The sequence below is a fragment of the Hyperolius riggenbachi genome, chromosome 2, assembly GCF_040937935.1.
Source record: "Hyperolius riggenbachi isolate aHypRig1 chromosome 2, aHypRig1.pri, whole genome shotgun sequence".
Taxonomy (NCBI): Eukaryota; Metazoa; Chordata; class Amphibia; order Anura; family Hyperoliidae; genus Hyperolius; species Hyperolius riggenbachi.
The window spans coordinates 311446760-311461595 of NC_090647.1; the positions used below are offsets into that span (position 1 = coordinate 311446760).

Below are 14836 nucleotides of genomic sequence, written 5' to 3' on the forward strand. Positions count from 1 at the left end.
AGACATCTGGAACTGTTTGGGGACTGTTGTTCTACTTATAAGGACTCATTGTATTGTTTGACACTATCCCCCATGTACCAATATGTGCAATTCTTATGTTAACATCTCTATCTGCACCGTGAGCGCCACCTCTTGGGTTGAAAGTGTTATTGATTAAGAGGAGGCGAACAGGTGCTCTTTTATCAACCCACTGTGAGCGCTACCTCTTGGGTTTTATACTACTATAAAGTCATCAATGAAATCCCGGAAAATGTCTTTTATGAAGTGTTGGAAAGTGGCCGGGACATTGCATAAGCCAAAGGGCATGACTAAGTACTCGTATTGCCCGAAACGGGATCTGAAAGCAGTCTTCCACTCATCCCCCTCCCAGACTCTTACCAGATTGTAAGCTCCTCGGAGATCTAATTTAGAGAAGATCTTGGTGGTACGAAGTCTTTGGAAGAGATCTGGTATAAGAGGTAGTGGATAAAGGTTTTTTTGATTGTGACCTGGTTGAGATTACGGTAGTCAATGCAAGGCCGTAAACTACCATCTTTCTTTTCTACAAAAAAGATTCCAGCCCCGGCAGGGGAAGTTGAAGGCCTGATGAACCCCTTCTTAAGATTTTCTTCAATATAGTCCTTTAAGATCTGAGATTCTGGTTCTGACAGAGGATAGACCCAAAAGGAATGGCAACTCCAGGTTGAAGGTCAATGGGGCAATCATAGATTCTGTGAGGCGGGAGAGTATCGGCACCTTTCTTGTCGAACACATCAAGGAAGTCATGATAAACTGGAGGTACTAAACGAGATTTATCAGAATCCATACACAACAGAAGTCCTGCTTGTGGTAGGCAAAAGCGTGCACAATAGTCAGAGCGAAGCTGAACCTCCCCGGTGGCCCAATTTATGGTAGGATTGTGAGTCTTAAGCCAAGGCATTCCTAATATTACTGGAAACAGAGGGGATGGTATGAGATCAAAGCAGAGGTACTCCTGATGTTCTTCTTTAATTGTCACTAGGATGGGTAAAGTCTCTGTAGTAACAGGATCTGAGTGGATAGATTAACCATCCGCCAGTTGGATGGCCAAGGGTTGAGACTTGTTTTGAACAGGAAGATGAAACACGGAGGCAAAACTTGAGTCTAAAAAACAGGAGCAGGCTCCGGAGTCAATGATGGCATCAATCCTTATAATCTCTCCTCTGGGCCCCTGTAAGGAAAGAGATAAGGGTATATGAGAGGATGTAGGTTGCACCAGAAGATTCTCCTTCTCGTAGAGAGCTTCTTGCTTACCAGGGGGTCTCATGGGACAGTTTTGGCGAAAGTGACCAGACGCCCCACAGTACAGGCAGAGATTAGAAGACCTGCGGCGTTGTCGTTCTTCGGAGGAGAGAGAAGGACGAGCCACGCCCAGTTGCATAGGCTCGGGAGCATCACCTGAAGCAGCTGGAAGAGCAGGGCCTGTAGGGGTCCAGATAGGACGTAAAGCTCCTGACCTCTCCTGACGTCTCTCCCTAAGGCATCGGTCAATTTGTATAGAGAGATGAACAAGTTCTTTCAACAAGTCAGGCACACCAACACGAGCCAACTTAAGCCTTAAGCAGATCAGAAAGTCCTAGACGAAAGTGGAACCTGAGAGCGGAGTCGTTCCAGGTGGTATCACTGGCCCATCTGTGAAAGTCTGTAACATATTCCTCTACTGGCCTCTTGCCTTGCTTTAGGGATTGGAGAGCTGACTCTGCAGTAGCTGCTTGACCCGGATCATCGTACACCTCAGCCATGGCTTCAAAAAGAGTGGTGGTGCTGTCAAGAGCTGGATGTCTCTGCTCTAACAAACGGAGAGCCCAGGCTTGCGGTTCGCCCTGCAGTAATAAAATGATGTCCCCAACCTTGATCTCTTCTTGATAGTAAGTTCTAGGCATCAGAGAGAAGTGGAGGTAACAAGCACTGCGAAACAGTCTGAACTTGTTCCGGTCACCAGAGAATCGTTCGGGAAGAGGACGTTTTGGTTCGGGTGCAGGAGCAGGGACCTCGACCGGTAAAACTGGAACTGAGACCGGAACTGGAACTGGAGCAGCGGCAGGGGGAGCTGGTTCTGAAGCGGAGACTGGAGCAGCGACAAGTACAGCAGCTGGATTAGATAATTGTCCTTGGATCTGAGCATAGCCCCTCTGGACCTCTTCTACAGAAATTCGGAGCTGGTTGATCATCTCACACAAGGCGTCAATTGAGGCTTGACCTCCAGCAGCGTCCATTATGGCTGTTGTTTTCTGTTAGGATGTGAAGAAGGCTGAAACTGTTGACCGCTCTACTGTGTTTGTGGACCACCCAAGCACAGGATCTAAGTGACCACGGGTCTTCACCCATGACCCCTTGAGGGGGAAGCAGGACCACAACCCCTTGAGGGGGAAGTGGAAACTTTGCTGCCTAGTGCCCACCAGGTTGCGCTTAGTTAAATCCCACAGTAGATTGGAGAACAGCTGACAATGCGGTGTGGAGGTCGAAATGTCAGATACTGGAACTGAAGACAGGAGCGTAGTCGGGGTCACAAGCCAAGATCGGAGTCAGGGTCACAAGCAGAGGTAGAGGCAGGCGGATAACAGGCGGAATCGAGGTCACAGGCAAAGGTCGAGGCAGGCGGCAATCAAGCAGAGTCGGGGTCACAGGCCAGGAGTCACAACGGGAAAACAACACAGAGCAGGGATTCACCAGACACAGGCTCATCTAGAACTGTCAGAAACAATAGCACTTTGTCTATGGGCGGAAGTGCTTATATAGGGATTTCTGGCGCCAAAATGCACCGCATGCGTACAAACTTCCGCTACCCCTCTGCGCATGCGTACGTCATAATGCTTAGTGTTCCTACACGTAAAACTGCCCGCGTGTGCCAAAGACCTTGCGTACGCATGCGTACTACGCGGATGACCCGGAAGCGGCTGCCAAAGCGCAATAAAACCTCGGGAATTGCCGCGCGTTAGGAAACGCGTGTGGCGATGGTGGCTGGGACCAGCGCGGTGAGTATGACAGCCAGTTTGCTGATCTGTAATTAAATCAGCCACTACCGTCGGTTAGCATGTTTTATTCTGCTACTAGGTGACCTAAGCCCGTTTAAAAACGGGCTCTAGGTCTGTGTCGAATCCCCATCCCCTCCCACCTCCCCTCACCTCCCACCTCCCCTCTCCTCCACTCCCACCTCCCCTCTCCTCTACTCCCCTCTCCTCCACCCCCCCCCCACTCTCCACCGCAGTGTCACTGCGCATGCACGCACCCACCACGCACCCAACCGGCCGCCCGCTGACCTGCCGCAGACCCGGCCGCCCGCCGACCTACAGCAAGCCCGGCCGCCCGCTCACACGCCGCCCGCCCGGCTCCCTGGTCCCACGCTATCCCTGTGTAGCGTTGTCCTTGCTGCGCAGTGCGCATATGCGCACAACGGTTCAGCACAGACAACGCTACATAGGGACAGCGCACGGACACAGGGGTTTTATTATAGAGGATTTTTGTGTACTGGAAAGTTGGAATTGCTGAGGAATATTGAAAGTGGACTTTGGTGGACTTCCTATATATATATCTGTATATGTATGGTGTGAGCACTGGCCAAATACTGATCTTAAAATATCAGAAGAGCTTTAATTATTCTAGAAAATCACAAGATAAAAAGTATATTTTAAATATAAATAAGATGGCCATCACACCACTAATCATCGGCAAGGATACAAGGCTGGCCAGAAAGCACACTAAGTTAATAGTAGCTTAATGTTGTATGGGAAGGAACTGGTGAGCAAAGCAGTTCATGCATAAGACAGAAGCATAAGGTCAGCCATAGACCTAAATCATGGATAAACTTCTTCATCAAACATATATGCACATAGTTGTCCTATTAGCACATGAACAGATGTCAGCAGAAGCACAGTGCTAGTCTCAAGCAGCAGATAAAAATCCCAGTGTGGTATTCCACCGTGTAAAGTTTTATCTCACCACTCAGGTACAGTCCAATACAGAGTCACTGTTCTCTCTTCATCAATGCCAGTACGGTTTGCATGCTGTGTTGCCAAGGTCAAGCAGCATGGATGTATGCAAACACAGCCCCCAAGTGCAAGGATGATCCTGCCTCAGTTGGTAAACATAATCCAGGCTAGGGAGGCAGGAACAAAGTGTCCAGCAACAGGGGATGATTTCGCAGTGTGGTCTCACTGGTAGACACCAGGGTGGCGAGTAAACACAAAGGATGTTATGCCAGCAGTAGTTCAGGTCAGGTGATGCAGCAACATGACATGAGAAAAGGTGGCAGGGTGGGATGGCGTCTTATGTTGGACAGCGCCTAGATGTGTTTTGCCAGTCTTCCGGCTTTATCAGGGGGCTTGTCCTAACACAAACACACACTCATACATAGCCATCCAGCGGGCCAGAGTGGATGTTAGAGGGAGACCAACCAGCAGCGAAGGAAGGGGGGGGCTTGGAGCAGGAAGCTCACAGCGCACGGAGTCCAGCCTGCACAAGCAAACCGATGGATTCCATGCATCGACCACCGAAGAGTAACTCGTGTAACGATAAAAAGATAACCTAAGGGCCAAGAAATACATGCGCCATGCATTATCCCGCAGGATCCCTGCCAAACACTTGGCCATGACTTTAATGTGCATAGGTCATACCCTCCTCTGGGTTGCCTAGATTGACATAAGAAAAATTAATCAAAAGCAGTGTCCTCACCAAACATGAAACTGAATAAAGGCAGTAACTCCCATAAAGCTAACACTTAGGACTGCGGTTGGTATATGGCAATCACCAGACCTGAAAACCATTATGTATAAAACCAATGGAGAGTGGTAATAATGGATCATCACAGATCCAGGCAGTCATTTTGCCAGAAGTACACAAAGTGTAACAAAGGCAGAAAAAAGGGGCAACATACATTGGCTGAGCCAAAAGTTGTACAAGCGCAGCAGACCAGAAACCAGGGCATGGCTAAGTAGGCAAAAAAAAAAATGTTAAAAACTCACATAGTCATTATCCACAGGGTTGACATGCCCTCAGATGGAAAATTTATCAGGACTCCCTTTGTATGAGCAAATGTAACACCGACCCCCTGACCCCCCTGGGTTGGATGGATCCTATCCAACCCCAACAAATCTGATATTTGCAGACCATCTACGTTGGCACTGTCTAAAGTGCCTGGCGACAGGGGTCTGCGACTCAGCATTATGGATGTTGTTAAGATGTTTAGAGATCCGTCAACTGAGGGATCTGTTGGTTTTACCAATATAAAAGGCCCTGCAGGGACACAATTGCAGATTAACTACCAGAACCATCAGGCAGTCGACAAAATGCCGAAAGTTGTATCCCCTGTCACCAGGCAGGACAATCCTCCTATCCACCTGTATGTAATGACAGTTTGAGCTGCCACCACAGGTGTAGGTATCCAAGGTAATGCAGCGACTTCTGGGATTACAAACCAGAATGTCTCGAAGGAATCTGGCACTACGGAAAATGAGGCTTGACTCGGCAGGGGCAAGATGCCCCACCACAGAATGGTGCAATAGTAGGTACCAGTGTCTTCTCAGGATGGCCTTCAAGGCAAGATGCTGCACACGGTATCTAGTACAAAAACAGGTCTCATTCGCAGCTGTTTGCCAAGATGGCTTTTGACGCAATAACTAGGTATGATCTCTCCTACTAGCTCTGTTATAAGCATGTCTCAAAACTCCATTGGGGTAACCCTTTGCTTTAAATCTTGTCTGTATCCTCTTGGCTTGTTGGATCAAAGTCTCCTCATCAGAGCAGTTCCACCTCATGTGGAGATTTTATCCCAGGGGGATCCCCAAGATGGTATGAAATGCAGCGTGTAATAAAGCTTAAGTTGCTGTCTGTTTCCTACGCAAGTCAGTGCATATTCGTCCATCCACACCCCAGGAAATGCAGATATTCAAAAAGGTGATCAAGAGAATGTCCTGAACCTCACAAATTTTTCTCATTGGTGTTCAGATGTGACACAAATTCCATAAGCTCATCGACCAATCCCATCCAAATGAAAAGGATGTTGTCAGTGTACCTGCGCCATGACAAGATGTTGCAGAGGTACATGATCAGACCCTCTTTCAAAAGACCAATCTCTCCCACTCCTGCAGGTACAGGATTGTGTAAGACGGGGCACAGGTAGTGCCCATCACTGCGCCCTGCACCTGGTGGTAGTGGACACCATCGGACACACAAATATTGTTGGTTATTAAGAATTTTAAAAAAGAAAGTAGAAATTGAATGTGTGCAGCATCCTGCACCCCAAGCTCACCCAGAAAAGTGGCTATTGCCTCCACTCCCCGCCAATGCGGTATGCTTTAATAGAGGGCCTCCATGTCCAGGGACACAAGTAGAGTCCCAGAGGGGATCTATAATCCATTAAGCAATCGCAATAAGTGTGTGGTATCCTTGATGCGGGAAGGAAGACTCTGCCCATGGGGTTCGAGATGCTTGTCGATGTAAATACTAATTTTCTTGGCTAGTGTGCCCCAACATGAAATGATTGGGTGGCCCAGTGGGTCAACCAATCGCTTGTCCACCTTAGGCAGTGCATAAAAGGAGGGTATAATTGGGTCCAAAACCTTTAGAAATTGTGCCACCGCTGCATCTATTATTCCCCTGTGTGCATCATCAATTATGGAAATGAAAATGAGCATGTAAACCTGGAGATGGAGACCCTCACATAGCAATCCCGCTGGTTCAGAAGATCAAGACACATCTTCCGACAATCGTTAGTAGTCGTAGGTACAATACTACTGCCCTTATCGGATGGTTTGTCCAGTTTGTTCGAATGCCAAGTAAGATCAATGCCTCATTCTTCTCCGTAGTCAAATTGGAAGGGGGGGGGGGGGTGACCTATTCCAAAAGTGTGAATTGAACCAGGTTTTTGTCAGACATTGGAACCCCAAGGATCATTGATTACTCTGCAGAGGTTTTGGTGCTTTTTCCTCTGGTGGGTGCTGCTCGGGTGAGAGTAGGCTCAGCTGGAGGTGAAAAAAAGTTTCAGAAGTAACTCCTTGACTCCTCTGTGTCTTCTTCACATATTACCGATATCTGCCCATTAACAGTTCCAGCCTCCCTACTTACTACTTGGTCATATGACTGTTAGGACACATAAGCATGTGGTGATGACTATATAGAGGAGGCTGTAACTCAATATGAGTGTAAGAGGAAATAGAAGAATCATGCAGATAGCTATAATATGCTCATATGTTCATGCCAATGTCTGCAAAGGGATGCAGCTGCACATTAATAAGGTGCACCAAACGTACCAACACTATAATTAGGTGGCACAATATTAGGCAGCATTAGAATGGGGTAAAGGAGCAGTATAATAATGTACATTATAACGGGATAAAATTAAAAGGCACACAAAAATGGTGCTACTAATGACAGGCAACTTCTGAGGCACTAAACACATCCTGCCACCTCTCCCTGCTAATATCTCAGCTGCAGCACAGCAATCATTCTCTCTACTCACCACTGCTCTAATAACAGCTAACAATAACAATACAATCTAACCACACAGTATAACACATGCTACTATAATATGTATAGTATAATAGGTGGTACTGTAATGTATTGCATGGATTGGTGGCACTGTACAGGAGGAAGAATGAATGGAAGCTAAACAGGGCTGTTATAAAACACATTGACCACACCCACTTTAAAGACCATGTACTGGTTCTGTGAGATTTGAAAATTACTTGAAGGTTCCTCCAGGTAAAATGGTTGAGAAAGGCTGTTCTGTATAGTATAATGGAGCAACTTGTAACAATGTGAGCATATTAAAAAGCTTTTTCTGTATGTGATGACTTCTGAAACGACAAAATAATTGCTGCTTAGAATTCCTTATTGACATTAAAGAGCTACTATAAATCTACATTATATCATGATGACATATATATTCCTGCTACTTTACCTTATTTATATGTTGAGGATAGATGAATGGAAATAAATAGTATAAGTAGAAAACAGATACCCAAGACAAATCTCAAGTAGAATGAGCACCTTTGGAGGCACTGGTAAACAGCTGACACTAGAAGTAAAAATAAAAAAAAAACATGTCACTAATACAGTTTTCTTTTGGTGCTATTTGATTGCTGCTACGATTTTCAGTTTTTATTATATTCATCAAAAAAGACATGAATTTTGTCAAAAAAAATGTTTTTTTTTAACTTTCTGTGATAAAATTTGTCAAATAAAGTAAAATTTCTGTATACATTTTTTCCAAATTTGTTGTGCTACATGTCTTTGATAAAAAAAAACATTCAGTGTATATTTATTGGTTTGGGTAAAAGTTATAGCGTTTACAAACTATGGTGCAAAAAGTGAATTTTCCCATTTTGAAGCATCTCCGACTTTTCTGAGCACCTGTCATGTTTCATGAGGTGCTAAAATTCCAGCATAGTATAAATACCCCCCAAATGACCCCATTTTGGAAAGAAGACATCCCAAAGTATTCACTGAAAGGCATGAGGAGTTCATAGAAGATTTTATTTTTTGTCACAAGTTAGCGGAAAATGAGACTTTGAGACAAAAAAAAAAAAGTTTCCATTTCTGCTAACTTGTGACAAAAAAAAAATGAAATCTGCCACAGACTCACCATGCCCCTCTCTGAATACCTTGAAGTGTCTACTTTCCAAAATGGGGTCATTTTTGGGGTGTGTTTACTGTCCTGGCATTTTGGGGGGTGCTAAATTGTAAGCACCCCTGTAAAGCCTAAAGGTGCTCATTGGACTTTGGGCCCCTTAGCGCAGTTAGGCTGCAAAAAAGTGCCACACGTGGTATTGCCGTACTCAGGAGAAGTAGTATAATGTGTTTTGGGGTGTATTTTTACACATACCCATGCTGGGTGGGAGAAATATCTCTGTTAATGACAATGTTTTGATTTTTTTTTTACACACAATTGTTCATTTACAGAGAGATTTCTCCCACCCAGCATGGGTATGTGTAAAAATACACCCCAAAACACATTATACTACTTCTCCCGAGTACAGCAATACCACATGTGTGGCACTTTTTTGCACCCTAACTGCGCTAAGGGGCCCAAAGTCCAATGAGTACCTTTAGGATTTCACATGTCGTTTTGAGACATTTGGTTTCAAGACTACGCCTCACAGTTTAGGGCCCCTAAAATGCCGGGGCAGTTTAGGAACACCACAAGTGACCCCATTTTAGAAAGACAACACCACAAGGTATTCTGTTAGGAGTATGGTGAGCTCATAGAAGATTTTTTTTGTCACAAGTTAGCTTGAAATTGACACTTTGTGAAAAAAAAACAATAAAAATCCATTTCCGCTAACTTGTGACAAAAATAAAATCTTCTATGAACTCGCCATACCCCTAACTGAATACCTTGGGGTGTCTTCTTTCTAAAATGGGTCACTTGTGGGGTTCCTATACTGCCCTGGCATTTTAGGGGCCCTAAACCATGAAGAGTAGTCTTGAAACCAAATTTCTCAAAATGACCTGTGAAATCCTAAAGGTACTCATTGGACTTTGGGCACCTTAGCGCAGTTAGGGTGCAAAAAAGTGCCACACATGTGGTACCGCCGTACTCAGGAGAAGTAGTATAATGTGTTTTGTGGTGTATTTTTTACATATACCTATGCTGGGTGGGAGAAATATCTCTGTAAATGACAATGTTTTGATTTTTTTTACAAACAATTGTCTATTTACAGAGATATTTCTCCCACCCAGCATGGGTATCTGTAAAAATACACCACAAAACACATTATACTGCTTCTCCTGAGTACGGCGATACCACATGTGTGACACTTTTTTGCAGCCTAGGTGCGCTAAGGGGCCCAACGTCCTTATTCACGGGTCATTTTGAGGCATTTGGTTTCTAGACTACTCATGGTTTAGGGCCCCTAAAATGCCAGGGCAGTATAGGAACCCCAAAAGTGACCCCATTTTAGAAAGAAGACACCCCAAGGTATTCCTTCAGGTGGTGAGTTCATAGAAGATTTTATTTTTTGTCACAAGTTAGCGGAAAATGACACTTTGTGAAAAAAAAACAATAAAAATCAATTTCCGCTAACTTTTGACAGAAAATAAAATCTTCTATGAACTCGTCATACACCTAACGGAATACCTTGGGGTGTATTTTTTCTAAAATGGGGTCACTTGTGGGGTTCCTATACTGCCCTGGCATTTTAGGGGCCCAAAACCGTGAGGAGTAGTCTGGAAACCAAATGCCTCAAAATGACTGTTCAGGGGTATAAGTATCTGCAAATTTTGATGACAGGTGGTCTATGAGGGGGTGAATTTTGTGGAACCGGTCATAAGCAGGGTGGCCTCTTAGATCACAGGTTGTATTGGGCCTGATCTGATGGAAGGAGTGCTAGGGGGGTGACAGGAGGTGATTGATGGGTGTCTCAGGGGGTGATTAGAGGGGAAAATAGATGCAATCAATGCACTGGGGAGGTGATTGGAAGGGGGTTTGAGGGGGATCTGAGGGTTTGGCCGAGTGATCAGGAGCCCACACGGGGCAAATTAGGGCCTGATCTGATGGGTAGGTGTGCTAGGGGGTGACAGGTGCTGACAGGAGGTGATTGATGGGTGTCTCAAGGTGTGATTAGAGGGGGGAGTAGATGCAAGTAATGCAATGGCGAGGTGATCAGGGCTGGGGTCTGAGGGCGTTCTGAGGGTGTGGGAGGGTGATTGGGTGCCCTAGGGGCAGATAGGGGTCTGATCTGATGGGCAGTAGTGATAGGGGGTGATTGATGGGTAATTAGTGGGTGTTTAGAGGAGAGAACAGATGTAAACGATGCACTTGGGAGGTGATCTGACGGCGGCTCTGCGGGCGATCTGATGTTGTGGGTGGGTGATCAGATTGCTCACAAGGGGCAGGTTAGGGGCTGATTGATGGGTGGCAGTGACGGGGTGATTGATGGGTGATTGACAGGTGATCAGTGGGTTATTACAGGGGGGATAGATGCATACAGTACACAGGGGGGGGGGGGTCTGGGGAGAATCTGAGGGGTGGGGGGGGGGGGTGATCAGGAGCCCCCAGGGGGCAGCTTAGGGCATACAAAAAATAGCGTTGACAGATAGTGACAGGGAGTGATTGATGGGTGATTAGGGGGGTGATTGGGTGCAAACAGTGGTCTGGGGGGTGGGCAGGGGGGGGGTCTGAGGGGTGCTGTGGGTGATCAGGGGGCAGGGGGGGGCAGATCAGTGTGTTTGGGTGCAGACTAGGGTGGCTGCAGCTTGCCCTCGTGGTCCCTCAGACACTGGGACCACAAGGGCAGGAGGCAGCCTGTATAATATGCTTTGCATACATTACAAAGTGTATTATACCTTTGCATGCGGCGAACGTGGGGTTAACAACCCGCCGGCGCTTCCGAACGGCCGGCAGGTGGGCAGAGCCAGTTGCCGGGGGAAGCGCGATCGCTCTCCGCACATGCCGAAAGGACGCAACGCCAATGGGCGTATTGCGGTCCTTTCGGCGTCCGCTTTGCCGCCGCCCATTGGCTGTGGGCGGTCAGCAAGTGGTTAAGGATACCTCAGGTAAGTATAAAACCTGAGATATCTTTCATCCTAGGTTCACTTTAGAAAAAAAAAAAGTTGCATAGCAAGTTATGGCTATAGCTTAATGTTTTGAACAAATGTAAAAATGAATGCACAACTGCAAAAATTCTCTGTCACATATACCAATGAACGCAATGTTTTACTTTTGAAAGGCCAATGGTAATGAAAAAATAAGTAATTTTGGTTTATTCAGTTAGTATGTTATTACCATTCTCTTGACTTTCCCTGGTCCTGATGAGAAGAAATGTTTCAAACCAAACTTCACAAGTCACGTCATCTGGGTCCCAGGTGTTTTCAGTGAGTGAGATGTAATTCAGGAAATCCCAAGTCCCATCAGCTTTTTTTGCAGTATTCATCCTGCCCATGTGATACGTCCCAGAAATGTTCCACCTTATGTTTATCATATCTGTTGCCTTTTGAACTAAGCAAGCCAGCTGAACAGTAGTATTAGCAAGATGTGTCTGCGGAGGCTTCAAGAGACGGACCAAGACACCGGACATGAAGTTATCTATAGTGGTAAAAATATACATTTGTTTTACTTTTAAATAAAACATAGGGCAACTTTTACTATGATTTGTTTCTGAGAAAGGAGATATGCTTTAGGAAATCAATTTTAAATCTATACTGTTATGTAAATCTATTTCTTTAGAATCTATATATAATGCTCTTTAGAATATAGAACACAAAAAGGCATGCATCCCGTTGAAAACACCTTTTTTTGGACACTACTAAAAATACAAATACAATTTTTGTACTGTTCATACATTCACCATTATAACTGTATACAGCAGCAGATATGTCAACTGGATTGGTATTTACAAACAATATGGCCCGGTGACATTGAACTTTTGCTTGGATGATGATAGATGCAATTATGAAATCAGAGCAAGCCTGATCTGCTTGGGCCACAATTCAGATACTGATTGGAGTCAGAACACTTGACAAGACAAATAACATTTATATCGCGCTTTTCTCTTGGCGGACTCAAAGCGCCAGAGCTGCAGCCACTAGGGCGCGCTCTATAGGCAGTAGCAGTATTAGGGAGACTTGCCTAAGGTCTCCTACTGAATAGGTGCTGGCTTACTGAACAGGCAGAGCCGAAAATTGAACCCTGGTCTCCTGTGTCAGAGGTAGAACCCTTAACCATACCATCCAGCCACTTAGTTTACACACTTAGTGCTCGATTCACAAAGCGGTGCTAACCCAGTTAGAGACTTTAGGCATGATAACCATTGCACCATGCTGGTGAAAAGCCAGTTTAGGCGTGATAAGTTTAGGCATGATAAGTTTAGGTGTGATAAGTTTAGGCATGATAAGTTTAGATAAGTTTAGATCGCTTGCAAAGTCCCGCACGCACAGCAGCGCCATTAAACTTTATACGAAGTGCACCAGACTTTGCTAGCGTAAAGCTTTTGATCAGCTGTGCACTGCGGTGCTAACGCAGTTGGCGCTTAAACTTATCATGCCTAAACTTATCACACTTAAACTTATCATGCCTAAACTTATCACACCTAAACTTATCATGCCTAAACTGAGTTTAGGCATGATAAAGGGCTTTTCACCAGCATGCTAACTGTTAGCACCGCTTTGTGAATCAGGCCCTTAGTTTAGTAAGTCCATGTTTATGAATCCACTGTGCAACCATGTAACCTTAGTGTTTAAAAAAAAGCTCAGATACTGTTTATTACTCTGAACACATTTCCTTTATGTTTTATCCACCTTCAAAAAAGTACAGTTCATACATACTACTCGAAATAGTCAAATGTGCAAGGACAACTGAAGCAAGAGGGAAATGGAGATTGCCATATTAATTTCCTTTTAAGCAATACTAGTTGCCTGGCTACCTGCTTATCCTTTACCGCTTCTTTTAGCCATAGACCCAGAACAAGCATGCAGCGGTAAGGTGTTTCTGACTATTGTCAGATCTGACAAGATTAGCTGCAAGTTTCTTTCTGGTGTGACTCTACTGCATCCAAATAGATTAGCAGGGCTACCAGGCAACTGGTATTGTTTAAAAGGAAATAAATATGGAAGCCTCCATATTCTTCTTACTACAGTTATCCTTCAAAAGCCCATTTTTCATTACCTGGCTGGCTGAGTTTACAGTGCCAACTGTCTGTGTTAATGTCAGATGCATTTGCTAGAATGAACAGAGCTGCCCATACTCCTCACCTTATCCCACTTCAACCTATAGAATGTAATTAGGGAGGAGCTGGGACAGGGCATTTGTTAGGAAATCTGCCCTTTTTCACCAGCTGGTAGGAGCATTTGCCTGACTTTTTCTGTTGTTCCACCAACCACCAGCAGGTGGCTCTGCCTTTTGTTGATCTGAACCATGCCAGCAGGTGGCGCATGGAGCCACTTGTATGGACACTTTTCCATCATCAGCAGAGGCTGCGACCCTTCTGCCAATTGTTCAATTATTCGCTGGTTGCCTTATGCTCGGTACACACGTTACGTTTTTTTGTGCGATTTAGCCACCCGATCGCTTTTCCGGAACTATTTCACACTCGATTTCGCACTCGATTTTCTTATCTTTATTCGTTTTTCTTATCTTTTTCCATTCACCGCTATGAGAAAATGAGCGCGGAAACGATCGGGAGCAATGTCGGACATGCCGGATTTTATCTATCTGATCCATCTATCGCATGAAAAAATGTAACGTGTGTACCCAGCATTAGGTTTTATAAGGACTGTTCTGGCATTTGGCCAGTGCCAGATCTTCTGTAGCCTTGCACTGAGGAGCTAGCTGGCCTCTCTCTTCTGTGCATGGTTTTTAGATCTCCTACCTGTTATTTGAACTGTGATTCTTGTTTGTATTTGCATGTATTTGCCTTAGTTAGTTAGACAGGCTGTGCTTTGGGGTTTGTGTTTGCAGGGCTGAGGCAGAAGCATGAGAGTCACCAACCTCTGGGCACAGAGCCAGGAGGTGCGTGTGTGGCCTGTGCCCCTCTGAGTGTCCTCCTCTTGCCATGCAGAGTCGCAATTGGAGTTTGCTGGAGAAGTTACTCACCTCTTGGGGCCAGGACCTCTTTTCAGCCACTTTGCAGCATCCCCTCTCTATGACTCCTCCAGCAGCATCACTCATTACGTGACACCACTAGAGGAGTCATAGAAAGTAGATGCTTCCATGCAGATGAAGACAGATCCCAGCACTCAGAGGTGAATAACCTCTTCAGCATGTTCTGCTCATGACTTCGCATATAGGGGGTCTACACAATACTGGGAGCATATCTGACTAACTGTGTTTAGAGGAGAGAACCAACCTAAGATTGGGGGTACATCTGGTTAGCTATACTGGGGA

General features: G+C 45.3%; 1 long non-coding RNA gene across 1 annotated transcript in view; it reads right to left on the reverse strand.

Moving 5' to 3' along the window:
• Positions 1-7265: 7265 nt before the first annotated feature.
• The window catches only part of LOC137544379 (uncharacterized), a 53980-nt gene continuing 46409 nt past the window's right edge, over positions 7266-14836 (reverse strand). The window contains exons 4-6 of the long non-coding RNA XR_011025847.1: positions 11741-12040; positions 7916-8032; positions 7266-7811 (exon numbers count right to left, since the gene is read on the reverse strand). This is a non-coding gene — a long non-coding RNA (uncharacterized lncRNA). The remainder of the gene's footprint in view (positions 7812-7915; positions 8033-11740; positions 12041-14836) is intronic.